The sequence below is a fragment of the Schistocerca gregaria genome, chromosome 2 (genome assembly GCF_023897955.1).
Source record: "Schistocerca gregaria isolate iqSchGreg1 chromosome 2, iqSchGreg1.2, whole genome shotgun sequence".
Lineage (NCBI taxonomy): Eukaryota > Metazoa > Arthropoda > Insecta > Orthoptera > Acrididae > Schistocerca > Schistocerca gregaria.
The window spans coordinates 817,629,545-817,656,494 of NC_064921.1; the positions used below are offsets into that span (position 1 = coordinate 817,629,545).

General features: G+C 41.6%; 1 protein-coding gene across 3 annotated transcripts in view; it reads left to right on the plus strand.

Annotated features, from left to right (window-relative positions):
• LOC126335149 (probable G-protein coupled receptor 179) overlaps positions 1–26,950 on the plus strand; it is a 1,457,037-nt gene that overhangs the window by 410,575 nt on the left and 1,019,512 nt on the right. For all 3 annotated transcript variants that reach the window (XM_049998117.1, XM_049998118.1, XM_049998119.1), the window contains exon 2: positions 25,138–25,207. The gene's annotated coding sequence lies outside the window, so the exon portion shown is untranslated. The remainder of the gene's footprint in view (positions 1–25,137; positions 25,208–26,950) is intronic.

The window sequence follows — 26,950 nt, forward strand, 5'->3', positions numbered from 1 at the left end:
CAAATACGCTCTCCGAGACAACTTTAACAATTAATTTCGTCTTTACGCGGAATTGCACTTGACACACTAGTTCGCATGTTGCCACATCGAAAACCGTGCCTCTACAGCCATTCATTCTTCTTCTAATCAGTTCTGCATAGCCGTTTTGTATTTTGTGTTGTTTCGTTTTCAGACGACTTTTGCCTGCTTAATTTGCTACATTTTTATAGCTTCGCCATATGTCAATTAAGTTCAGTACCTCGTTGGTTTCGCATAGATTTCCACCAGGCCTTGTTTTTTTGCCTGTTTGATCCTCCTCTGCATTCACTACTTCATTAGCTTGTTTCCAGAAGACTACAATGTGTCACTCAACGATATTTTTCTCTACAATAGCCTCAGTTCGTCAAACATCTCGCATATATGACATAACTCCTCCGTCGTTGATGGTGTCGTATTTTCAGACTTCGCACATCGTTGTGAGATCAAAAATATTTTGCCTACGATGGGAGGAGAGCAGCACTAAACAGACCATCAGTTGCTTTACAGAAGCCTGCAGCAAAATTAGTGTTTCCACGTTACGACCAGACGAAACTACCATCGTTGGGCCATAACTAGGGATTCTTTGATTGCACTGGGAGAGAGTTCATAGAACTACAACGTATGAAACGTTAGCTCACTTTATTACATAAATGGTAAAAAGATTTACTTAACTGGATACAATTCTTTGCCACAGGAGTGCATGATAACTTGCAACTGTTGTTGACTATTAAAGCATTACATGATGCCCTAATTAACAAATTCTCCTCTTGAAGTACAACGATGAACATGTACAGAAGTACATTTCCATCTAAGGCGTGAATTACTCTTTGGTCCTCCTACTCGATAGTGTTGACTGCTTCAGCTGAGGCCACAAACAGATCATAGCACTTCCACGCTCAGCTCTATATCGACCTCTGTGAGAGGGCGCTGCTGTGCTGAGAAAGGGGTGTGTTCTCTTCGGCCTGTCCCATTCATCGTTGCGGATTGAAGCGAAACATCACTATCGTCTATGGTATCGATTTCCATTGGCGACTTACTTGCGGAATCGCAATCTATATGTGATACACTTCGGAAAAGCTTTATGATGAGAAATCTCCGTAGCTGTGTTCATTAACTGTAACTGTGGAGTTCATCTAAATATCCTTCAATAAAGGAATTTCTACGAGTCACAACGGTTGTTTCTAAGACCTACCAAGGTGATTAACTGGGTAGTAGAGTAACAGTGCTTTATAAAAGTCTACGAAGCAGCATTTGACGTTGTCGTTACTTGGAAAAACGAGATAGTCTCTACCCGTGCATTTATTCGCTATTTGTGAAGATAAAAGATAGAAATGAGGTTGTGTGAAAAGAAGAAAACACATTGCTTGATTCCTATTCCTCAAGAAGAAATAACAAGAGCTGAAATACGATGACAACACGTGCAAGAGCTCCACATATTTTTCCCCCACTGCCGAAATGAAATATCCACTGTATTCACATATTTTTGACACAGCAATACGACCATAACAACTACTTCAATCAGTGTCACAGAAATTTATTATGTGTAGAGGGACTGATGAACTCTAGGGGGACTAAATGCGTAATTCGTAAATAAATAAACACAGGGAACAGAGATCAGACATGGTGCTATACAAGGAAACAGCCTCTCCCCAGTTCTCCACTTTAACCTGCTGGAGAAAGCTATTCGTGAATGAAATAGGACGTCTACAGATTACTGGTCTGAGCGTCAGTTACAAAAAGGACACATTAGTAATCAGTCGCCTTGCTGTCACAGATGAATACCCGCCATTGTCACCCAGTGCAGAGGAAGCTGCTTAACAACTCTCCTCTAGCAGATAAATTTGGGTTAAACATTGCCACCAACAAGACAGACTCCATCACACCCACGAAAAAGCACCTCACACAATTTCACTGGGAAACACAATGAAAAAATTAACCCTTCACATATGCCATAGAATGGATAATTTCGAAAATCAGTCAACTGGCCATGAAAAACATGTGCATCAAAGTAGGGAGAGCCTATCATCTCTGTAAGATCATTTACAGACGTAAATCGCTTTCCATACTGTATTTATCGTAATACCTGAATATGGTCAGAAAGTGGCAGCTCATGAAAACGTCAGTGAGGAATGGAAAGATTGTTGTTGTTGTTGTTGTGGTCTTCAGTCCTGAGACTGGTTTGATGCAGCTCTCCATGCTACTCTATCCTGTGCAAGCTTCTTCATCTCCCAGTACCTACTGCAACCTACATCCTTCTGAATCTGCTTAGTGTACTCATCTCTCGGTCTCCCTCTACGATTTTTACCCTCCACACTGCCCTCCAATGCTAAATTTGTGATCCCTTGATGCCTCAAAACATGTCCTACCAACCGATCCCTTCTTCTAGTCAAGTTGTGCCACAAACTTCTCTTCTCCCCAATCCTATTCAATACCTCCTCATTAGTTACGTGATCTATCCACCGTATCTTCAGTATTCTTCTGTAGCACCACATTTCGAAAGCTTCTATTCTCTTCTTGTCCAAACTAGTTATCGTCCATGTTTCACTTCCATACATGGCTACACTCCAAACAAATACTTTCAGAAATGACTTCCTGACACTTAAATCTATATTCGATGTTAACAAATTTCTCTTCTTCAGAAATGCTTTCCTTGCCATTGCCAGTCTACATTTTATATCCTCTCTACTTCGACCATCATCAGTTATTTTACTTCCTAAATAGCAAAACTCCTTTACTACTTTAAGTGTCTCATTTCCTAATCTAATTCCCTCAGCATCACCCGACTTAATTGGACTACATTCCATTATCCTCGTTTTGCTTTTGTTGATGTTCATCTTATATCCTCCTTTCAAGACACTGTCCATTCCGTTCAACTGCTCTTCCAAGTCCTTTGCCGTCTCTGACAGAATTACAATGTCATCGGCGAACCTCAAAGTTTTTACTTCGTCTCCATGAATTTTAATACCTACTCCAAATTTTTCTTTTGTTTCCTTTACTGCTTGCTCAATATACAGATTGAATAACATCGGGGAGAGGCTACAACCCTGTCTTACTCCTTTCCCAACCACTGCTTCCCTTTCATGCCCCTCGACTCTTATGACTGCCATCTGGTTTCTGTACAAATTGTAAATAGCCTTTCGCTCCCTGTATTTTACCCCTGCCACCTTTAGAATTTGAAAAAGAGTATTCCAGTCAACATTGTCAAAAGCTTTCTCTAAGTCTACAAATGCTAGAAACGTAGGTTTACCTTTTCTTAATCTTTCTTCTAAGATAAGTCGTAAGGTCAGTATTGCCTCACGTGTTCCAACATTTCGACGGAATCCAAACTGATCCTCCCCGAGGTCCGCATTTACCAGTTTTTCCATTCGTCTGTAAAGAATTCGCGTTAGTATTTTGCAGCTGTGACTTATTAAACTGATAGTTCGGTAATTTTCACATCTGTCAGCACCTGCTTTCTTTGGGATTGGAATTATTATATTCTTCTTGAAGTCTGAGGGTATTTGGCCTGTCTCATATATCTTGCTCACCAGCTGGTAGAGTTTTGTCATGACTGGCTCTCCCAAGGCCGTCAGTAGTTCTAATGGAATGTTGTCTACTCCGGGGGCCTTGTTCCGACTCAGGTCTTTCAGTGCTCTGTCAAACTCTTCACGCAATATCGTATCACCCATTTCGTCTTCATCTACATCCTCTTCCATTTCCATAATATTGTCCTCAAGTACATCACCCTTGTATAAACCTTCTATATACTCCTTCCACCTTTCTGCCTTCCCTTCTTTGCTTAGAACTGGGTTGCCATCTGAGCTCTTGATATTCATACATGTGGTTCTCTTCTCTCCAAAGGTCTCTTTAATTTTCCTGTAGGCAGTATCTATCTTACCCCTAGTGAGGTAAGCCTCTACATCCTTACATTTATCCTCTAGCCATCCCTGTTTAGCCATTTTGCACTTCCTCTCGATCTCATTTTTGAGACGTTTGTATTCCTTTTTGCCTGCTTCATTTACTGCATTTTTATATTTTCTCCTTTCATCAATTAAATTCAATATTTCTTCTGTTACCCAAGGATTTCTAGCAGCCCTCGTCTTTTTACCTACTTTATCCTCTGCTGCCTTCACTACTTCATCCCTCAGAGCTACCCATTCTTCTTCTACTGTATTTCTTTCCCCTATTCCTGTCAATTGTTCCCTTATGCTCTCCCTGAAACTCTGTACAACCTCTGGTTCTTTCAGTTTATCCAGGTCCCATCTCCTTAATTTCCCACATTTTTGCAGTTTCTTCAGTTTTAATCTACAGGTCATAACCAATAGATTGTGGTCAGAGTCCACATCTGCCCCTGGAAATGTCTTACAACTTAAAACCTGGTTCCTAAATCTCTGTCTTACCATTATATAATCTATCTGATACCTTTTAGTATCTCCAGGGTTCTTCCACGTATACAACCTTCTTTCATGATTCTTAAACCAAGTGTTACCTATGACTAAGTTGTGCTCTGTACAAAATTCTACTAGGCGGCTTCCTCTTTCATTTCTTAGCCCCAATCCATATTCACCTACTATGTTTCCTTCTCTCCCTTTTCCTACACTCGAATTCCAGTCACCCATTACTATTAAATTTTCGTCTCCCTTCACTATCTGAATAATTTCTTTTATTTCATCGTACATTTCTTCAATTTCTTCGTCATCTGCAGAGCTAGTTGGCATATAAACTTGTACTACTGTAGTAGGTGTGGGCTTCGTATCTATCTTGGCCACAATAATGCGTTCACTATGCTGTTTGTAGTAGCTTACCCGCATTCCTATTTTCCTATTCATTATTAAACCTACTCCTGCATTACCCCTATTTGATTTTGTGTTTATAACCCTGTAATCACCTGACCAGAAGTCTTGTTCCTCCTGCCACCGAACTTCACTAATTCCCACTATATCTAACTTTAACCTATCCATTTCCCTTTTTAAATTTTCTAACCTACCTGCCCGATTAAGGGATCTGACATTCCACGCTCCGATCCGTAGAACGCCAGTTTTCTTTCTCCTGATAACGACATCCTCCTGAGTAGTCCCCGCCCGGAGATCCGAATGGGGGACTATTTTACCTCCGGAATATTTTACCCAAGAGGATGCTATCATCATTTAATCATACAGTAAAGCTGCATGTCCTCGGGAAGAATTATGGCTGTAGTTTCCCCTTGCTTTCAGCCGTTCGCAGTACCAGCACAGCAAGGCCGTTTTGGTTAATGTTGCAAGGCCAGATCAGTCAATCATCCAGACTGTTGCCCCTGCAAGTACTGAAAAGGCTGCTGCCCCTCTTCAGGAACCACACGTTTGTCTGGCCTCTCAACAGATACCCCTCCGTTGTGGTTGCACCTACGGTACGGCCATCTGTATCGCTGAGGCACGCAAGCCTCCCCACCAACGGCAAGGTCCATGGTTCATGGGGGGAGGAAAGATTCTGAGAAAAAATTTGGACCCCATCTGAGACGGTAGACATAGGGAATTTCGAGTTGACAGTGATACCGAGATGTAAGATTCAGCTTTGGCCGGCCACAATTGTTTGGTTTTATCTCTACACCACTGGACTTGGCAAGCACCTCTAACGGCGTAACATAATGCAAAAGTGAGTACACATCCCTCGGCCAATTGTGTTTACGTATCTCAGGGGTGGCAAAGATTTCAGCTTGTGGTCCGTGCCCTGGCACGAGTGTCATAGTGTGCACACTTCCCCCACCACCATTCCACGCTGGCTGAGTACTTGGAGGGGGGAGGAGGAAAGAGCAAATGTTCCGCAATGAAATGACAGTACCGCACTGCATACGACTTAGTTTTGGATTTCACATGTCTCAGCAACATAGATCACAAACAAAAAAAGTTTCGATATTATTTAATTGTTTTGGCTCGCTGAGGACATAATATAATTTTTACGTTGTGAACACGGGCAGGCACAGATAATTTCAGACTTTTGCACTCACGTTGCCATGTACTTGTGATTTATTTAACTTCATAACCGAAAACAAGATATTTCCAAGCTTATGTTAACCGAATATTGTAGCACCTTTGCACACTCATTTTGGTGACTTGAAAATTCTACCTGATGAAAGCAATGTAGACGCAATGGCCAGGTTTAACTGTAAATGGGTTTGTCTTTAAAACGGGAACTACCTTGCAGATCAGTCAATCTGAACACGTACCAACTGAAACGCAAACGTTCTCGAAACCAGATGTAAGATAGGCAGGATCCTCAAAACGTTTACGAAGCTATCCTTGTAATTCTTTCAGATTCACAATGAATTCTCAAGACTTTGCGTTTTCTTTAACAGCAGTCAGGTTAGGGAACTGTACAGTGTTTGTCAGAATGTATACCTTTTATAACGCAATTTCGTTTTCAAGTACATCCTCATCAAGTCAGAAATAAGTTGTTTCTCAACTTGCTATGCTCAATATGCCAGTGTGCAGGCAATTCCACGTAAACTGCGAGGTCTGGAATCCCTCACGGATGTTCTAATTTTCGCATTAAATGAATTCGCAATTGCGAATAAGGACAATCATCAGCTGTAAAATGGAATGACGACAACGAAAATAAACAGGAAACCCTGATTCGTGTCGCGGCACGGCACAAATTTTCACTGTCGTTATTCCTTTCTACTGATCATGGCAGCAACTGCGAATTCATTAGATGTGTTTCGTAATGGCTGTGCTCGTCGCACTTTACATCGTAATCAGAATAATACACGCACTGCAATATCGTACACATCGTATGTTTTAATTTTCATTCCTGCACTCCTTTTTCCTTCGTAAGTTCAACGATAGCAAGTTTAAAATCTAAAAGTCGTTTCAGTAGTGATTTACCTATATATAAGGCTATACTATCAAAATTTGGTTCTTCTATCTGTTCTCCTGGTACGTATAGATGGTAGTTATAGACCTGCACCAATATTCATCTCTTTATCTGAAGCTTTTGAAACACTCCCTGTCGGACATACAAAAGAACATTTTATTGTTAGTCATTAATTTGGATTGAATTGGGAATATCGCTAATGTGTATCAATGGTGACTTACCTTTTCTTATTCTGTTTACAGGAGGAGTCTTATAGCATACTATCTCTGTATATACTGTATTACATTTTCGTCTTATTTACTCATTTCAGTATATAGCGATTTTAAAACTTGTTTTATTTCAGAAGCAGTCTTTAGTTAAACCTACGTGACTTTGTACGAGAGTACGATTTAGACAAATGTCTACTTTTAAATGTCGCCGTCCGTTGTGGCCGAGCGGTTCTAGGCTCTTCAGTTCGGAACCGCGCTGCTGCTACGGTGGCAGTTCGTATCCTACATCGGGCATGGATGTGTGTGATGTCTTTATGTTAGTTAGGTTTAAGGAGTTCTAAGTTCTAGGGGACTTATGACCTCAGATGTTAAATCCCATAATGCTCAGAGCCATTTGAACAATTTTTAAATGTTAAAAAAAATGCAATATGTAATTTAACATTACCAGTTTTGAGGTGGCTTTATGGGAATGTTCTCAAAGGAAAATAAATTAGAAAAAGTCGTTCCAGGAATGCCACTTCAATTAAACATATATAAAGTACCCATACTCTTAGCTGAATTCGATCGAAAACTGCTGCAAAGGACAAGGTATAATGTGTGCAGCTTCAGAAGTTTTACTATTCACATCACCAATTTCTCGACATGCTGCATGCCTGAAAATTTAGCACAAAGTGCTTCTTGGTGTACTGAGGAATGTCCCGTCTGTCAAACCTTATAATTTGTGCTCTGTCAGTGTCAACTAAATCTTTAAATTCTTTATGTATGCTACTGTAATATAATTTGCAATACTTATTGCTTATGCCGGTGCATAATAGACACTGTGGATTCTCGTCCATGTCTGCTGTAATTCCGGTTTATTTTTGTTTCTTGTGACGATAGACCGTTAGACTACCTCTTTTTCTGCAAACATCCAGTGGACCTGCGAATGCCCTTCATACCACAAACAAGCGGTGGAGCGTAAACGGCGTAGACATCATGATTCTGCCAACCGAAGATAGTTTTGCTGGCAGAAAAGTGCCGTACCGCAATTCTAAATGAAATGTCGCACTGTACAGAATACTTCTGGGAAGCAACGAGCAAAGACGCGCGTGCAGTTTGGCACACTGCGGCCGGCCCTGACGTACCTGAAGCTTTCCGGTCACCAACGTTGCTACTACTCCCACAATGACAAGCTTCGTCTTGGTTATTCTCTCGGTTTGTGCTACAGGTTTCCTTCACACGCCATTAACGATTCTTCTGGGTTTGTGTTTGCTTCACTTCTCGTTTTGCGTTTTCGAACTGGTGTGCACCCTGTTCGTTGCGGCACCTTATCGTTTGCTCTGAAACCGTCTTGGGGCTCTCCCCATCCAATTAGTACGTTAATGAAGAGAATAAAGCACAGTAAGGATCCCAAAACCATCTAGAGTCCCTTAAAACAGTAATGAGATAGAGAAAGCCCGAAATCAGAAGGAAATATTAGCGGCTCGCATAAAGGATTTTCAACACTGTCTCTAGAGAGAAAGCATCTAATGGCAACTGGACAAGAAGACTTAGGAAACACATTGAGCAGTTAATAGTTGTCCAGAACAACATTCACAACAGAGATTCATATAGAATTCTTGTCAGATTTTCAGAAATGACTAACAGCACTAAAAGTTTAATGTTATGCCTCCTTATGGCTTTTCCTTTCACTGACGCTGCCGAGGTCAGTGAACTAAAAGTTGTTTAACGGCACTAGAAACTTTACTACACGCCTTATGCAGAGCAGATGCACGCTTCGCAGTTAGCCTACTTATCGATTGTGCCCCACAACCTTTTTTAAAGAAGGTATTTCTGTCAACGTCCGAAGACGGTCGGACATTTCAAAACGAAGTGTCGCGTTAAAACAGTTGTTACTGTGCCAAATAATTAATTCGTTGCTGACCCGGATGCAGTCCGACCAATATATATTGACGCTATTAACTAATACTTTGCATGCACCAACTACAGAAAAAGAATATATTCAGAGAACCATTAAAAAAAAAAAAATGGTTCAAATGGCTCTGAGCACTATGGGACTTAACATCTATGGTCATCAGTCCCCTAGAACTTAGAACTACTTAAACCTAACTAACCTAAGGACAGCACAAATCACCCAGCCATCACGAGGCAGAGAAAATCCCTGACCCCGCCGGGAATCGAAACCTGGAACCTGGGCGTGGGAAGCGAGAGCGCTACCGCACGACCACGAGATGCGGGCCAGAGAACCATTTAAACAAGCCACTTTATTTAACATTTGAAACTGCAACTAACTTAATTACACAGTGCAGAGGAACTGATTTTAAAATGGGTAAGGGTCAAATAATCAGATTAAGGAATTCTACGAGGTACATCAAAAATGTAACTCGAATTTCGTGGTTTCACGTGTTCTATTATTCAGGTTCGAGCGAATGTTTCTTGTTATTCAGCTTCTAAGTATGCCACTAAAGCATCTGTATGATATTAACCACATCAGATATTTAATATGTTATCAGCCTGAAGAAACATACACGTATTTTGGTAGTAAAGGCGATTTTTTATTTAGCTTGAGGATGGATCAGTGAATTTGTATTAAATTTCATTGTAACAAGGCAGTGAAGAGGAGCAAAGTTTTAGAAACATGAAATATTGCTTTTGATAACCCTTGAATAAAGCCAAAGTTTACTGATGAATTCGTAGAAAGTGACAGAAAAGATTATGAAAGATTGCTGAACCACATTGAAAGGAGTTATTAATGATGATGGCATGTCAGTTGGCTCACACCATCATTTGTTCGGATGTTCTCGATATTACATTTGCTACAGCAAAACTTGTTCCAAAATTGTTGAATTTCGAACAAAAAAAGCGCCGAATACAAGTTTTTCAGGCACCGTTAGATGATGTAAACAACGCTGCAGGGCTATTGGAACATTTCGTAAAATGTGACCCGATGTCGAAACTAAGGCAGAATCATAGCAGTGGAATGATTCTGGATCGCCAAGTGCGATAAAAGTTGGGTCAAAAGTGAAGTTTATGCTCATTGTGTTACTAGATTGTAAGTGCGCAGTGCACCACTAGTTCCTTCCACGCGCTCAATTACGATTACAACTTATAACTCGAGTGCTGTTTGCAGTAGGGGAATAACACACCCGTTTTCTGGCGAAACATTTCATGGCTTTGACACCACTATATTGTACGCCCCTCACACACTGCAGCTTGTTTGTGAATTTCTAGTTACAAACAGTATTATACTGTAATAATGTACACAATCGCCAGACATGACTGAATTTGACTTTTCAGCGTTTCAAAACTATTGTAAAAGTTAAAGGGCTTTCGTTATTCAATTTATATTGGATCTATTTATCAGCACTGCCACACGTCATAATGAACTCCATTAAACTTATAAACCCCTCTAACTTAAGCTAATTTCCATCGATAAATCTAAGAATGAGTATCGAGAAAGTTATCACCAGTGATCGCCATATCTAAGCACTAACGTTCCATGTTAATTTCTTCTTCTGGGGGATTACTTAAATGAGTAGTTGAGAGTCATACTGAACGCATATTGAGCGAAGCCTAGGAGAGCACACAAGAGAGGAGAGGGCAAAGGTCTAGCAGTTATATCGCAGGTGGGGGAGGGGGTGGGGGTGGGGAAGAGTGAAACATGGGTCCTTTTCGAAAGGCATTTGCTTCCGCCATTGGGAGGGGATTTTTTGTTTCTGCACTTTAATTTACTTCTCCCATATGAGTTTCGCCTTATTTTTACTCTAAGGGATCATCAGCGGTACGTAGAAAGATATATTTTTGTTTTGATATGTGTTACTTTTACATAGTCAAACTGTTCACATCGCGTTTTTTATATAAATAAGTAATTTCTTATAATTTGCTGGCATTTGCGTTTCCTCTCATCTTCTCTGGGGGTCGCGCTACCACTTCATTTCCGAAACATGACCAAAACTTTTTATTTACACTGGTTCATCATGTTTACCTTTATTTTTGTGGTGCGCTATCACTATTCTGTCAGTAGTTATAGGTATTTGCTCGAAAACTGTGCTTCTATTTAAATTGGATGATGGTGGGACATCAGCTGGTATAATTTTCATTGAAAATGAAACTCCCCAGCTGCACTTAAGATTTCATATTTATCTGGCCACTAGTTTCGACGTAGCGTCAACGCCATCTTCAGGCCCGTACACGTTGATGATGTCAACTACTTACTGCCCGCCATCCATGTGGAGCACGTATTGATCTCATCAAAGACTTCTAGTACTCAGCCACACACAATTGATAACATCAAAGTGTAAGGGCCTGAAGATGGCGTTGACGCAACGTCGAAACTAGTGGCCAAATAAAAATGAAATCTGAAGTACAGCAGGAGAGTTTCATTTTTAACAAAAAAAATGTATATCATGAAAACCGACGTCTGTTCATACTGTTTATGTCTCTTTCTCCCCTCCTCCCCCCTTTCTCTCTTCCTTTCTCTCTCTCTCGCTATGTGTGTGTGTGTGTGTGTGTGTGTGTGTGTGTGTGTGTGTGTGTGTGCGTGCGTGTTTCTTCACAATTCAAAGAGAACAGAATAACCAAATTAACTTTATGGATATAGCAATCAAAAAACAAAACATGTACGAATTTTACCATAAACCCCCAGCAACGGACATTATCATTCCCCAATCCTCAAACCACCCACACACACAACAGCAAGCATTATTCCGTAAGAACCGAACACAAAAAATAATGAGAAAGGGCTGGGAGCACTACATTGGTAGAGTATGGAAAAGTTGAAAATTTGGGTCTGTCGGGAGGCGTGCTAAGGTAGACCGTGCCGTTGCAATGTCCACTGTCCCAGGAACTCTTAGTGATCGGAGGAACCGTCTAGTAAGCAGGAGATCCTGGTTCGAACCCCGGCGCGGTACAAATTTTCAACTTTTCCCATTGATTTACACAATGCCCATTCACAGCCGATTTCTGTAATTCATTTGTGTCTTAATTAAGCCTTTATACTGACAATTTGTGGCACTCAGTACTTTGATAAACTCCATATTTTTATCATCTTTATGCGTTTCTTGTATGTTAGGTTCATTCCTGTATAATTAATTCTTTAAGTTATCCATTACACAACACCTGTAATTGAATTCATGTGTTCATATGGGAAGCGTTGTGTTTATCCACAGTGGTATGATGTCGATTCCTCAGCCATAACTTCACATAATCTTAGATGAGATTAAAAATGCTTCGCCGAGAGAGGTAAAATTATCCCAGTGATCAAGTTCAACACAACTACAATATCGGTTTCATATTTGAGTGGGGGGGGGGGGAGGGGGAGGGCAAACGGAAGCCGCAGGTAACGCCTCCGGCCTGTTACAACATCCTTAGCCGTAGTTTTTAGTGTAACTGCCGTCTCCAGATCTATGAACGAGCCCTCGACCGTTCCAGCTGGGGCAGGCACCGGGTGGTCTCGCCCGTTCATGCCCCGACAAGCAGCATATAATCGCAGCACGAACGCCTGCGGCGATCGCTAGCGTTGTGTTGCATCGATTGCAGCAGCTGGAAACTCTCTCAGCTACCGCTGTCTTCTTTCCCCCATTTGTGCAGAGTGCCGTCCCTCTTTCCCGTCGCGCCTTGTGCTGCTACAGTTCCTTGCATCCCATCCATTCCCACTGGATAGAAAACACTGGTTTAGGTATGATCGAAAGACGGAAATAGGCAACAGTGTTACGAAAGGATCCTGGGAATAAGAGTGAAATGGACTCAGCAACGGAACAGCACCCACAGAGCTACGATGAGAGAAATACGTGCTGAGAGGAAATTGTGGCGTAGTGCCATGTATAGAGCCTACGTGCGTAAGAGACGGCAGCAGACAGACAGGTTCATACATGAGCCGCTTCTCACGTGACATACGCTCGGGCCCAGCAGGTAGCTGCAAGTAGTTACGAGTGTGACCGAAAGGTTTCAGCATCTTACAGACTATGAAATTATCAAATAGTTAAAACTATATACTTGGGAAACAAAATTGAATTTGTTGCAATTATTGCGACTTTCATTAACTATTGCTAATTTGTTTAAATAGTAGTGTAAATCATGATGCGGATGTGAAATATTAAATAAATGAATATTGTTATGACTATTAACTGCGTATTGCCGGCCAGTGTGGCCGAACGGTTCTAGGCGCTTCAGTCTGGAACCGCGCGGCCGCTACAATTTTGTCAAGCAAACGAACATTACCCATTTTTCTAACAGGAAGGGCGTTTGGACCAAATTGTAGAAGAAGAAATTCACTACAAGGTGAGTAGGGCGGTTTTCTGTACTACGAAACGCAAATAACCGCGCCGGTGCAAAATTTCGCACGAAATTAGGAATTCTATCATACAGAATACAATAGATAAACATAATATTAGTTTGGGTTGTATCAGATACTTGGAGCTACAATACGCTGCTTAGGTAGCAAAACTCCTTAACTTCATCTGCTTCATGATCATCCATCCTGATGTTAAGTTTCTCGCTGTTGCCATTTCTGCTAATTCTTATTAATTTCGTCTTTCTTCGATTTATTCTCAGTCCATATTCAGTACTCATTAGAGTGTTCAGTCCATTCAGCAGACCGTATAATTGTTCTTCGTTTCAACTCAGGACAGCAATGTCATCAGCGACTCGTATCATGGATGTCCTTTCAGCTTGAATTTAATGCCTCTCCTCAACCTTTCTTTTTTCCATCATTGTTTCTTCGATGCACAGATTGAACAGTAGGGATGAAGACTACATCCCTGTCTTACACCAGTTTTATCCAAGCACTTCGTTCTTGGACGTCCAGTCTTATTATTGCCTTTTGACTAATGCACATATTGTATATTATCGGGACTTCTGACTAGGGAATAATCCAGCTGATTCCAGTACAGGTAAGCGTTAGTTAAATAATAAACCATTAATAAAAAATAGCGCCTCGGCATCTGAGCATTCCCTGAGAACACACACACATGAAACCCTCCTTTATAAGAATTAAACTTCGTAATCAGCATACAAGGTAAAAATATGATGAAAATGTCCGATATGGGAATACAGAATTAATCTAATCGTGCAGTAATTACAGAATGACCCAGTTTTACAGGTTTAAATTCATATTTCGAGTGAAAGCTGCATTCGCCAAAGCGGCGGAGGAACGAGCTACAAAGGTTAACGACCTGACAGAGCCAGGAACAAAGAGAACAACAATACTCGACTTACGGACGAGATCGAGACAGAAGGCCAGCAACATGGAGCCCGGTGTAACGAACAACAGATCCACCGGCAGCGGCCAAGTCGTCAAGCCCCGATGCCACGTCCCAACGTACCGGAGGAAATACGCTGCGCTCTGCACAACCGAAACATATATCAAGTACAACAGCACATTTCCGATTGCACGTTCAAATTACATAAAAGAATAAAACATAACACTGAAACAGTAAGGCTCGTCAAATTTCATTTTTTAACTCAAGCCTTAAGAATTGATTTATACACTGCAATACACGGGAAAATAAGATTGTTCCTGGAAACGTAATAGCAACAACTGAGTATTACCTGGAACGGGCAAGAGCCGACCAGAACCACACTTTCATGAAATCGTATTTCGTTACTCGTTAATTAAGGTGCAAATTTTGGTACCTAATCACCAGTTACCACAATTTTAGATATACCATCACTCAATACTAAGGAGGTCACAGGATTTCCTTGCGTCCAGCTGCAGATCCGTCATCAGGTGGTGGGATACAAAGATGGAAAGCCCAAGACCCGTTATCATGTCAGATGTGACTCGACGTTGACATGTCAAACTTGTCACTGAAGAAACATTAGTTAACCATTAACAAACATGTATAAGCACACAGTTGCACCTGTTAAAATCGAACACACACTATATGCCCAGGCGAACGATTACTGCCAGGCGACGCTTCGGTAAGCTTTTCTTCTCAAAATGCACTGCGTGGCGAGAAAGGCCAAAACAGCACGCCTCGTGCCAGAACACAAACTGTTTCCGCCGTCTCCGGCCGCAGCGCTCCAGTAGTACAACGCGCAATGAGCATGCGCACCAAGTAAGGGTCAACCTCCCGACCCCGTAGTAACCACAGCCTAGAGCCCACACAGTGAGAGCTGCTGCCTCGACGCTGCAGACTTATGTAGCCGAACCCATGGTGAACAACCGACTCGAGGCCGGAAAAAGCGAAATCGATGGCAAAGATGACACTACAAGAAAGAGGTACTGGCGCCAGCAGCGCTATATACCATACCTATAGCGTACCCCTACTTTTCTCAGAATTTCGAACATCTTGCACCACTTTGTATTGTCGTACGCTTTTTCCGGGTCGACAAATCCTATGAACGTGTCTTGATTTTCTCTTGAGTCTTCTTTTCATTATCAACGGCAACGACAGAATTGCTTTCCTGTTGCCTTTACCTTTCCTAAAGCCAATATGATCGTTATCCAACATATCTTCAGTTTTTTCTCCGTACTTCTGTCAATTACTTTTTTCAGCTGTTAAGCTCACTGAGCGATAATTCACGCACTTGTCGGCTCTTGCCATTTTAGTAATTGCGTGGATGATGTTTTTCCGAAAGTCAGATTATCAGCAGGCTCACACATTCTACACACCATCGTGAATAGTCTCCATTGATTTTAGAAATTCCGATGGAATGTTATCCTTCTATTCTGCCTCATTTGATTTTAAGTCCTCTCAAGCTCTTCTAAATAATGATTATAATACTAGATCCCCTATCCCCTCCCTACCGACTCCTGTTTCTTCTCGTATCACATCATCAGTCAAGTCTTCCCCCTCGTAGAGGCCTCCAATGTGCTCTTTTCACCTATCCGCTCTCTCCTCTGCATTTAATAGTGGATTTACTACTGCACTCTTCAAGTTACCGCCAGTGCTTTTAATTGCACCAAAGGTTGCTGTCAAGCCTTTATAGCAGCGTCAATATCCTGGGCACAGGTAACCGCTTTTTGAAGGTAGCATTGAACCTCCTGGCATAACGTATTTCTACGGGATCTAGTAATCAATAGAGGGCATCAGCTGCAAATGACATATGTCGATTGGCTTCGTCGTGGAACTTAGCCCACTATCATTGTTGGACGTGGTTTTACAGTGTGCTAGCATTATGTCTGCTGCAGGTGACAGTTTCTTTTTTTTGTCCTCTGGAGTGTTTAGTCTCGTATTTCAGTCTGAAAAGCACTCTGACTACAGTTGTTGCAAATGTTTATCACGAATCGGAGATTGGTTTATAAGAGGAAAAGGAAGCGTAAAATAAAAGAGTTGCAAGAAAGGCAGCATGTTTGCTTTGAAATCTTAAGTATGAAGCTGTTCTTTTAAGAAATGAGGGATCTATCCGTAGGTATAACATATTTTCAAAATTATCCAACGAAATATGTCTTGACACCGGAAATTGTTCTTCAGGGATTATAAGTTACATAATTATTTTGAGTACTGGAGCCTACTGCAAGTAAACGCATGAAACAGCTAGCCGAACCTCACTTTGCTTGCGCTGAGTATGACGTCAGCGCGTGGGTGGACTACGCCCACCCGGAAAGTAGGTCTTGTAGTACGCACCGGGTCGCAGAAGTTGGCCCACCGCGGACAAAGCGCGTGGCCGCCACTCTGCGGTGCATGTCTGGCGGAAACGGCGTCCGCCACAAAGTTGAACACTTTGCTGACGGACGAGAGGGAAGCCGCAGGGCTGCCAACTTCTCCGTCCAGGTGCGGCCCTGCTGTAGGGCTCGCTAGTTTCTACACTGGGGTACTGTTGGCACTAGACCTGTAGTAGTTTGTACACAGAGACCTTCAGATACGATAGTGAAATTTGCTCCCAAATGCCGTAAGAATCAGAAACGTTTATGCAATGTGATACGCGTCTTTATTCTGCTTGATGCTTCAGGATTTGTTTTGGGAGACCTGAGTTTTCGTGCCGTGTACTATTTTTAAAAAACTTTCGGGAATTCAGTGAGGTAATATTTACAGCGACTGCTGATTTTCGGCGGGAGTACACCCCGCCATATTCAAGGCACAAACTGCAATGGAGAGGCGATGTACAGGCAAATTTAAAACCTCGGTCGTTGGAACAAGCCGGCCGCGGTGGACGAGAGGTTCTAGGCGCTTCAGTCTTGAACCTCGCTTCTGCTACGGTCACAGTTCGAATTCTGCCTAGGGCATATATGTGTGTGATGTCCTTAAGTTAGTTAGGTTTAAGTAGTTCTACGTTCTAGGGGACTGATGACCTCAGATATTAAGTCACATAGTGCTCAGAGCCATTTGAACCATTTTGGTAGGAGCAATTCTGGAAAGATGTGTGTTGTTTGAATTACTCCAAGAACCGAGATTTTAAATTTGCCTGTGCATCGCCTCGCCGCTGCAGTTTGTCCCTTGAAAATGGCGGAGTGTAATCCCACTGAAATATCGGCGGTTGCTGTAAATATTACCTGACTGAATTTCCGTAAGCTGTTTGCGCTTTTGTTTTACCAACACTGCAGGCCAGCCTACCTCCACATGCAGTCGCACAGAAAAAGTTTTCCAAATGTACCATATTAATGGATAGTCATAAAGTTTTTATCGTCACCTCAAAAATAACGTTACATCATTAATTTTTTGTTTGTTTGTTTGCAGAAATAAGTCTTAGTGTCCGCTCGTATGCTCGGGCCATTGTGTCGCATCAAACTACCGGTCAAGCCAAAACAAAATATCCCAGCACGCTGATAATCTAGATCCATTTCTACTTTCGAAAGTGGCTGACGCTGCAACAGTCAAAGTTGAGTTGGTGGAAGTCTGCGGTAACAATGCACCATCATATGGAACCGTGATTAAGTTCCGCAGACGCTATCAGTACTGTCGAACAAGTGTGGATAGCGAGCAACGACGTGGCAGAAAATCTGTTTATGAAACTCCGGTAATAACAAGAAAAAGGGAGGCTCTGGTGCTCGAAGACTGGTGTATCACAACCTATGTGATTAGTGGAAATGTAAACACGAGTCGTGGGTCAGTTTTTAAGTGTCTTGTTCGACGTTCTGAGCAGGATAAAGCTCGCGCCCCGCTGGATTCTCTGTATTCCGCTACTGTTCAGTCCTCACCGCCTCTGAAAACTGCCCACTGTACCGAAGCAACAGCGGAAATGTTGCAGCTCTATGCTCCTTTAGCACTCTGTACACCAGAGGCAACTTTGGATAGATCACTACGAGCCTGAGAAACGTGTTCAGTGAATAATCGGGTAAGATGACACTGAGTATTATTTTTTGGGGTTTTCGTGATACGTTGGTAAAAGGGCCAATCGTTACAGGTTCGTATTATGGAAATTTTCTGACTACATTACGGCAAGCTATCAAGACGAAGTATCGCAAGGTGTACCATGTGGTGTTTATGCTCCACGACAGAAACGAAGCTCATTCTGCACAAGTCACATTCACACACGCAGTTGCTTTGGGTTATCAGTTTTGATTCACTCATGTAGACGTCAACATGGCACACAGTTAATGGAAGGGCTGAGCGTACAAGTGGAGAAGTGCCTGCTGAAGCAAACTGAGTGAACGCCATAGTGAAATTACCATTTATAAATTATCTGAGTTACTATCGAAACTATATCTATATCTAATGATATAGTTCACTGTACTGCATCTGCATTATTTTTCAGTACGTTAAAAATACTTATACTAATTGCATTTTAAAACGTTTTAGACGAAAATAGGTTCAAGCACGAAAATATTTGCTTTACTGTGTTTTATTCTGAAGAGATTTTTAGTTCAACACACTCGATATTCACAGTAAAACTCACGTTCGTTGTTAGACTAGAATATTGGAGTAAATGATGCAAAATTAATATAACAGTCTGAAAAACAGTAGATAAATACCAAATTAAACCAAAAATTCCTAAACGAGAAAACACTGCTGTGGTTCCAAGACGAATGATAAATTACTCATTGCCACTGTCTATAATCCTATCACAGTCATTGCCTTAATGCAGAACTAGAATCATTTCCTTGTGTGTAACCTCTTAAAAATGTCCTTTCCGGGGCAACACTCATCGTGCTCTTTGATTGTGTTGTGCAGCTTTCAGCCTCCCCTGTCCCTCCCTTTCACCAGGTCCTCATCTTCCTCCACTCCCTCTTGTTTCACCCATGTTAACTGCTCTCTGAGAGTGGGATATATTGTTATAGAAATCATGATGAACTGGAGCAACGTAGTTCTTTTTTCTGAAGAGTGTTCCACTTCTCAAATTTTGTTTCATAGCATCTTAATACAAATGCTGCAAAGGAGGTATTTGATGAGCAACCAGTACTGTATCATGTAAAATCCGCTTCAGAAAATCCAATATCACGTTTCAGTGAATACTTAAACTGCTTCATTAGTGGATTTTCATTTATTTTTCTGATCCTAGTAATATTCTTCCACTGTATTTTATTTACTTGAGTGTCCTTAGCAACTTTTTCCTTTGCTATGGCTTCAATTGAAATAAAGTTTTCTGTTTTCATTTCCAATACGGAAATCTTTAGACCTACCTTCACTGCATCTATCCCGTGTTGGGGCACAAATAATATTTCAAGTGCTTCTTTGCTCTATCACATTCCATGTACGTGTGGCCAGGTTCAAACAACTTGTGGTCTGTTCTGTCTATATCCTGATTTATCCTGAAGATGTACACACACTGTTTCAAAACAGGGCCTGTTTAAACAATCGCTAGATGTTATCATAAGTAATCTTAAAAACATACACATTAGGTCACTGCATTACTTTGAAAAAATGCTTGCCTGAAACTTTGTTAAAAATAACAGCACTTTTCCTTTAGTCTTCTAGATTTAAATGTAGTCCAGGCATTGGTTTGGAGCCCAAACTTTATCATCCCAGAGTACAGAACCATACAGGTACTATTTCCACTCTCAGCCCCTCAGTTCCATTTCTTCTGGTGCTGAAATCATTGTGTATGAGGCATTTTCAGACCTATAACGAGGTGATTTTCTAGGTTAAATGCTCCACGAACAGCCAAAATGCGGCTTTTACAATAAAAGTCCATACCAAGTCACCCACCGTCGGGAAAAAAAGTTGCGTTGAAAGGTAAGTGCACGCAAGAGCCAAAACATAATGGCAACTGCTCACAGTAAGACTGAATGCGGCTAACTATCGTTGTGGATAATTGAAGTGAGAAGGGAAGTGGAAAAAAGACGAATGGAAAATCATTCTAGCGACTATACTGGTCACAAATAACTAAAACCAATAAAGTAAGAAACATGCACAAAGCGTTGGTTGTTGTGGGCAGGCACCTGGGAGCGAGCACCTTGGAAACAGCAAAGCAAGAATCTATAGAAAGTAGTTGAAGACGGCGAAAAGGCTAGTTAGTGACAAGGTGCTGGACGTTCATGCCACACGAAAAAACTTGGAGGTCGCAGACTTCCCAGCTCTGTAATGTATGATAGGAGGATAGGCGGCAATCCAGGACAGATCTCACAACAGAGTACACTGAGGTGACGAAAGTCATGGGATGTCGATATGCACGTATACAGACGGAGATATCATCGGGTACACACGGTATAAAACGGCAAGTGCGTTGGCAGAAATGTCATTTGTATTCAGGTACTTCATGCGAAAAGCTTTCCAACGTGGTTATAGCCGCCTGAGGTCAATTAACAGAGCTTGAACGCAGACTGTTACTTGGACCTAGACGCATGTGATATTCCATTTCGTAAATCGTTAGGGAGCTCAGCATTCCGAGATCCAGTGTGAATAGCGTGACAAGAATACCAAATTTCAGACTTCACCTCTCACCACAGACGGCCTTCACTTAACGACCGAGAGCAGCCGATTTTGCGCAGAGTTGTCAGAGCTAACAGACAAGCAACACTGCGTGAAGTAACGACAGACGTACTACGAACATATCCGGTAGGACATTCCGGCGATGTTTCGTGTTAATGGGCTATGGCAGTAGACAACTGACGCAAATGCCTTTGCTTGAGGACGACATCGTTTACAGCACATCCCCTGAGCTCGCGACCATATGGGTTGGACCCTAGACGATTGGAAAACCGTGGCCTTGTCGGACGAGTCCAGATATCACTTTGGTAGGAGCTGATGGTAGTTTCCGAGTGTGGCGTAGTCCCCGCGGAGCTATGGTCCTAAGTTGTGAATAAGGTTATGTGCAAGCTGTTGGTGGCTCCATAACCTGTGTGGTCCTCTGGTCCACCTGAGCCAACAGAGACTATTTCCACCCATTCATGGGCTTCATGTTCCCTAACAACGATGGAATTTTTATGGATGACTATGTCCCGCGTCACAGAGCAGCAATTGTTTGTGGTTCATCTGAAGAACGTTCTGGACAATTCGAGCGAATGCTTTGGCCACCCAGTTCACCCGACATGAATCCCATCTTACATTTATGGAACATAATCGAGAGGTCAGTTCGTGCACAAAATCCCGCACCCGCAACACTTTCACAATTCTGGACGGCTGTAGAGGCAGTATCACTCAGTATTTCTCCATGGGACTTCCAATGGCTCGTTTAGCCAATGCCACGTCGAGTTACTGCACATTGCCGGGAAAAAGGGGTCTGACACGACTTGTCAGCTCAGTGTATAATGCTGGTGCAGGCACAAGGGTTCCGGAACACACGGTTCACAGCACATTTTTTTAACATGTGGCTACACGTCAGACGATACTTACGTTTTCCCGTGTTGACGCAGTGACAACGTCACTGACACCGCGCGGAGTGGCCAAGCGGTTTCAGACGCGGTTTCACGGATTGCGCGGCCCCTCCCACGGCAGGTTCGAGTCCTCCCTTGGGCATTGGTGTGTGTCGTTCTTAGCATAAGTTAGTTTAAATTAGTTTAATTAGTGTAAAAGTCTAGGGACCCATGACATCAGCAGTTTGGTCCCTTAGGAATTCACACACACGCGCACACACACACACACACACACACACACACACACACACACACACGCCGTTTACCCTTACAGTAGGCATGGTATAATCGAGACTGGATTGTTGACAAGCGGAAATGTGTCACCTGGTCGGGAGAATCACATTTCTTGCTATACCAGGTCCATGGTCTGATTCAAGAAGGTCATCAGCTAGGTAAATCGGTGCTCAAAACATGCAAGTCGTCGCGGATTCAGCCGGTGGGGCCAGTTTTATGCCACGGCAGGCGATCACCTGAGCTGCCATTGGACCTGGTAAGTAATCGAAGGCAGGATCAGAATTGTGAACCACATCAGGTTACCTTCCTTTCAGAAAGCTGTTGCACTCAGCGACTTTTATATTGACTTGCAGACTATAGCTTGCAGCGATCATTCGTATTTTTTTTAAATTTCATTGTGCAGATCTAGATTTCGGCTAGAAGGTACCCATTCTCAACGCTAAGAATACAAGAAGTACATAGTTAGATGATGTCATAGAAAGTTACAGGTAATGGCTTAACTCATATAGTTTGTATATTACATACCACTATTATTTTCTCTCAATGCATGTAATGCTTGTTGGTCGGGCTATATCCACAGTTCATTGACTACTACTGTTTGCGAAAGTCAGGTTGTATGGAAAACATATCGGTTGTTACATGCGGCCATCTACGTGAACTACGTATATGAACTTCAAGGGATGTAAACCAGTTCAAATTTGCATGAGAATTAGATAAAATGAAACATAAGTAAAATTCTTACATTGTCGTCCGACCAGAAAGTAATAAAATTTCCATGTTCACTCCTCGTGTATTCGTTATTATTATGAAAACATTTAAATTACGTCAGGCGGGTAAAAAGTTTATAAATATTTTTTAAAATTTATTAAAATTTGTAAAATACAGGAAGGGACGTGCTGTACACACCTATTAGTTGATATGGCTTAAACATATTTATCTTTATATCATGTCCCCCTTTATTAAAACATCATAAGTATATTGTTCATAATATTTACTAAATAGCTCATAGATGGAGCCAAACGTCAGTCAGATAGCTGGTTGGTGCTATTTGGTTGCTCCGCTGTAGATATAGAGGCTGCTAACCTCTTTATCCCTTAAAACCGATTTTCCTTGTAAAAGCAAAAACAACCAATATATTGAATTGCTGTTAATAATACTGTTTATGCATCTGAACTAACATATCATGGAAAAAGTTCGGTTTTGATGGATAAAGAGGTTAGCACCCTCTATATCTATAGCGGAATAGCCAAATTGCACCAACCATGCATCTGACTGACATTTGGCGCCACCTATGGACTGTTTAGTAAATATGATGAACAATATACTTATTATGTTTTAATAAAGGGAGATATAATATAAAGAAAAAATATATTTAAGCCTTATCCACTAATAGGTGTATACAGCATGTGTCTTCTTGTGTTTTATAAAAAGTTTAATAAGTTTTAAACAAAATTTTAAATTTTTTATTAATAATACCTGACTCACAAGGAGTGAAAATGGAAATTTTATTATTTGCTGGCAAATACGGAACAAGTCGGACGACAATGTAAGAATATTACTTATGTTTCATTTCTTGTAATTCTCATACAAATTTAAAGTGGTTTACTTCCCTTGATGTTCATATGCGTAGTTCACGTACATTGCGCCATGTAACCAACCGATGTGTTCTTCTTTCAACCTGCCTTCCGCAAACAGTATTAGTCAATGAACTGTGGATAAAGACCGACCAACAGACATTACAGGCATTGAGCGAAAATATTAGTGGTATGTAATATACAAACTATATGAGTGAAGCCATTGCTTGTAACTTTCCATGACATCATCTATGTACTTCTTGTATTCTTAGAGTTGAGAATGGCTACCTTCTAGCCGAAATCTAGATCTGCACAATGAAATTTAAGAAGGACGACTGATCGCTGCAATCTATAGTCTACAAGTCAAATGTGAACTACGTCGTGGTCATTCCGGACCACCTGCACACTTTCACGGTTAATGTCCTAACCAACGGCGATGGTATCTCCCAGCAGTGGAACTCTCCATGTCACAGGGCCAGACTCGAGCTACAGTGGTTTAATGAGCATGACAGTGAACTCACGTTAGTGTATGGCTACCAAACACACCTGATATTAACCCTATGGATCACTTCTGGGACGCTATTGGGCCTGTAATTTATGTCAAAATGGTTCAAATGGCTCTGAGCACTATGTGACTTAACTTCTGAGGTCATCAGTCCCCTAGAACTTAGAACTACTAGAACCTAACTAACCTAAAGACATCACTCACATCCATGCCTGAGGCAGGATTCGAACCTGCGACCGCAGCGGTCGCGTGGTTTCAGACTGTAGCGCCTAGAACCACTCGGTCACCCCGGCCGGCATAATTTATGTCAATTACGTGGTCTATGCGCAAACGTACTGTACTTCACATCTCCGTAAACTATCCAGCACTTGTAGAATCCATGCCATGCACAAGCGCTGATGTATTGCGTTCCAAAGGTGGACTAATTCGCTTTTACACTTGTTGTCACAATCTTTTGGCCAACCAGCGAAAAGTAACTTTTTTGCTTTGTCAGTTTGAGAGGCTCTGTGTCATTGCTCCTTTCATAGTCTATCAAATGCTATTTGCTGTACTTCAAATTGTGTTATACTGCTACCTTCGTTTGCCTCTCAGATGGGTAACATGAAATGGCTTGACAGCTCAGAACCACATAGTCATCCGGTAGCCGATTGTGTACCCTTGCATTTTACAGGCACCACTCTTACCGACTGAGATCCACAGTCCCACCTCATAGCTACACGCTGCTAGCGCGTTTTCCTCTGTACCAAAACAACCCACAAGCTCTTTCGCGTACCTCATTAGTGTAGCTGATAAACATGGCACCTCAAGCACGGTTCGTTCCTAGTAAATGAGCCCCGTGACTCAATGACTGCTCAGCACCACTTGTTCACTAATATTACAAGCATGAAAACAAGCAAAATCTTTAATTTGATTCATGTAAAGATACGCTATCCTTGTCACAGAACAGAATCATATTTAAAAATGTAAGCATTTCAACGATGTCATTCAGGGCTTTTACAATAAATAACACACAGGTAAAGAGAATGGTTCGAGATACTGCAGAGTTCATGACACCTAATGCAGAACATACGCTTTTCTACTGTAACAATGTGCTGATCGTAATTTATCTTGTTTCAGGTACTTCCTTTGGCCGGACGCGTTTCTAAGAGGAAACATCAAGAATAGTTCCAGGATGAGCAATTATTTGGTGAGCCCACGTTATTTTATCTTTGTACTCCTTTTAGTAAAGGAAATATTTCGCTAGTGTGGCCCTGTACCTGTATGAACCTTCATTTCAAACTTATACTCTTATAAATACATCAAGATTAAAATTGATCGGTGTGTAAACTGAGAGGTATTTCACATATGCACATATGTTAGAAGGTCTCTTCCTCACCTCCCACCCCGCAACCCCTCCCTCAAAAATAACCAGAAGGAAAATGTAAAAAGTTGCGAACATTTTAAATTCTGGATGAAAAATCAACGTCAAATGTTAAGCCTTTCATGATGATTTATCAGTGATCACGCCACCACGAAAATTTCGTAGGAAATTGTGTGGTCCAGCACATGACATTAGAGTTACGGTGGAGAGGAGAAAATCTAATCTGTACATTGTAAACTTTAGGTAATCTTTTAAACAGTATTTTGAACAAAGTGAATAGAAAAGTTTATGGCGTGTACTCAAGGCTCTGATGTTGCTCCGTTGTTACAAAGAGTTTTCGCAGCAGACCTGCCTAAGTTGACCTGCTGGAAACTCCAGTATGCAGACAAAGCTTCAGTTTCATATCAGAGCAAAGATCGTTTTGAATTTGAAGAACATCTAACACTCTCACTGCACTTTATGAATATCTTAAGACAAGGCGACTCAAGCCTAATGTTTCTGAAACAGAAATATGTCTTGCCCATCACTCCAACCGTATAGCACCAGCATGGTACTAATGGGTAAGTACTGAATAGCACTGGGAAGACAAGAAATTTGTGGCATAACAAAGGAATCGATTGATAGGACACATTCTGCGATGTCAGGGAGTCACCAATTTAGTGTTGTTGTTGGGGTCTTCAGTCCTGAGACAGGTCTGATACAGGTCTCCATGCTACTCTATCCTGTGCAAGCTTCTTCAACTCCCAGTACCTACTGCAACCTACATCCTTCTGAATCTGCTTGGTGTATTCATCTATTGGTCTCTCTCTACGATTTTTACCCTCCCCACTGCCCTCCAATACTAAATTGGTGATAACTTGATGCCTCAGAACATGTGCTACCAACCGATCCCTTCTACTAGTCAAGTTGTGCAACAAACTTCTCTTCTCCCCAATCATACTCAACACCTCCTCATTAGTTATGTGATCGACACATCTAATCTTCAGCATTCTTCTGTAGTACCACATTTCGAAAGCTTCTATTCTCTTCTTGTCCTAACTATTTATCGTTCATGTTTCACTTCCATACGTGGCTACACTCCATACAAATACTTTCAGAAATGACTTACTGACACATAAATCTATACTCGATGTTAACAAATTTCTCTTCTTCAAAAACGCGTTCCTTCTCATTGCCAGTCTACATTTTATATCCACTCTACTTCGACCATCATCAGTTATTTTGCTCCCCAAATAGCAAAACTCGTTTACTACGGTAAGTGTCTCATTTCCTAATCTAATTCCCTCAGCATCACCCGACTTAATTCGACTACATTCCATAATCCTTGTTTTGCTTTTGTTGATGTTCATCTTTCAAGACACTGTCCATACCGTTCAACTGCTCTTCCAAGACCTTTGAAGTCTCTGACAGAATTACAATGCCATAGGCGAACCTCAAAGTTTTTATTTCTTCTCCATGGATTTTAATACCTACTCCGAATTTTTCTTTTGTTTCCTTTACTGCTTGCTCAATATACAGATTGAATAACATCGGAGAGAGGCTACAACCCTATCTCACTCCCTTCCCAAC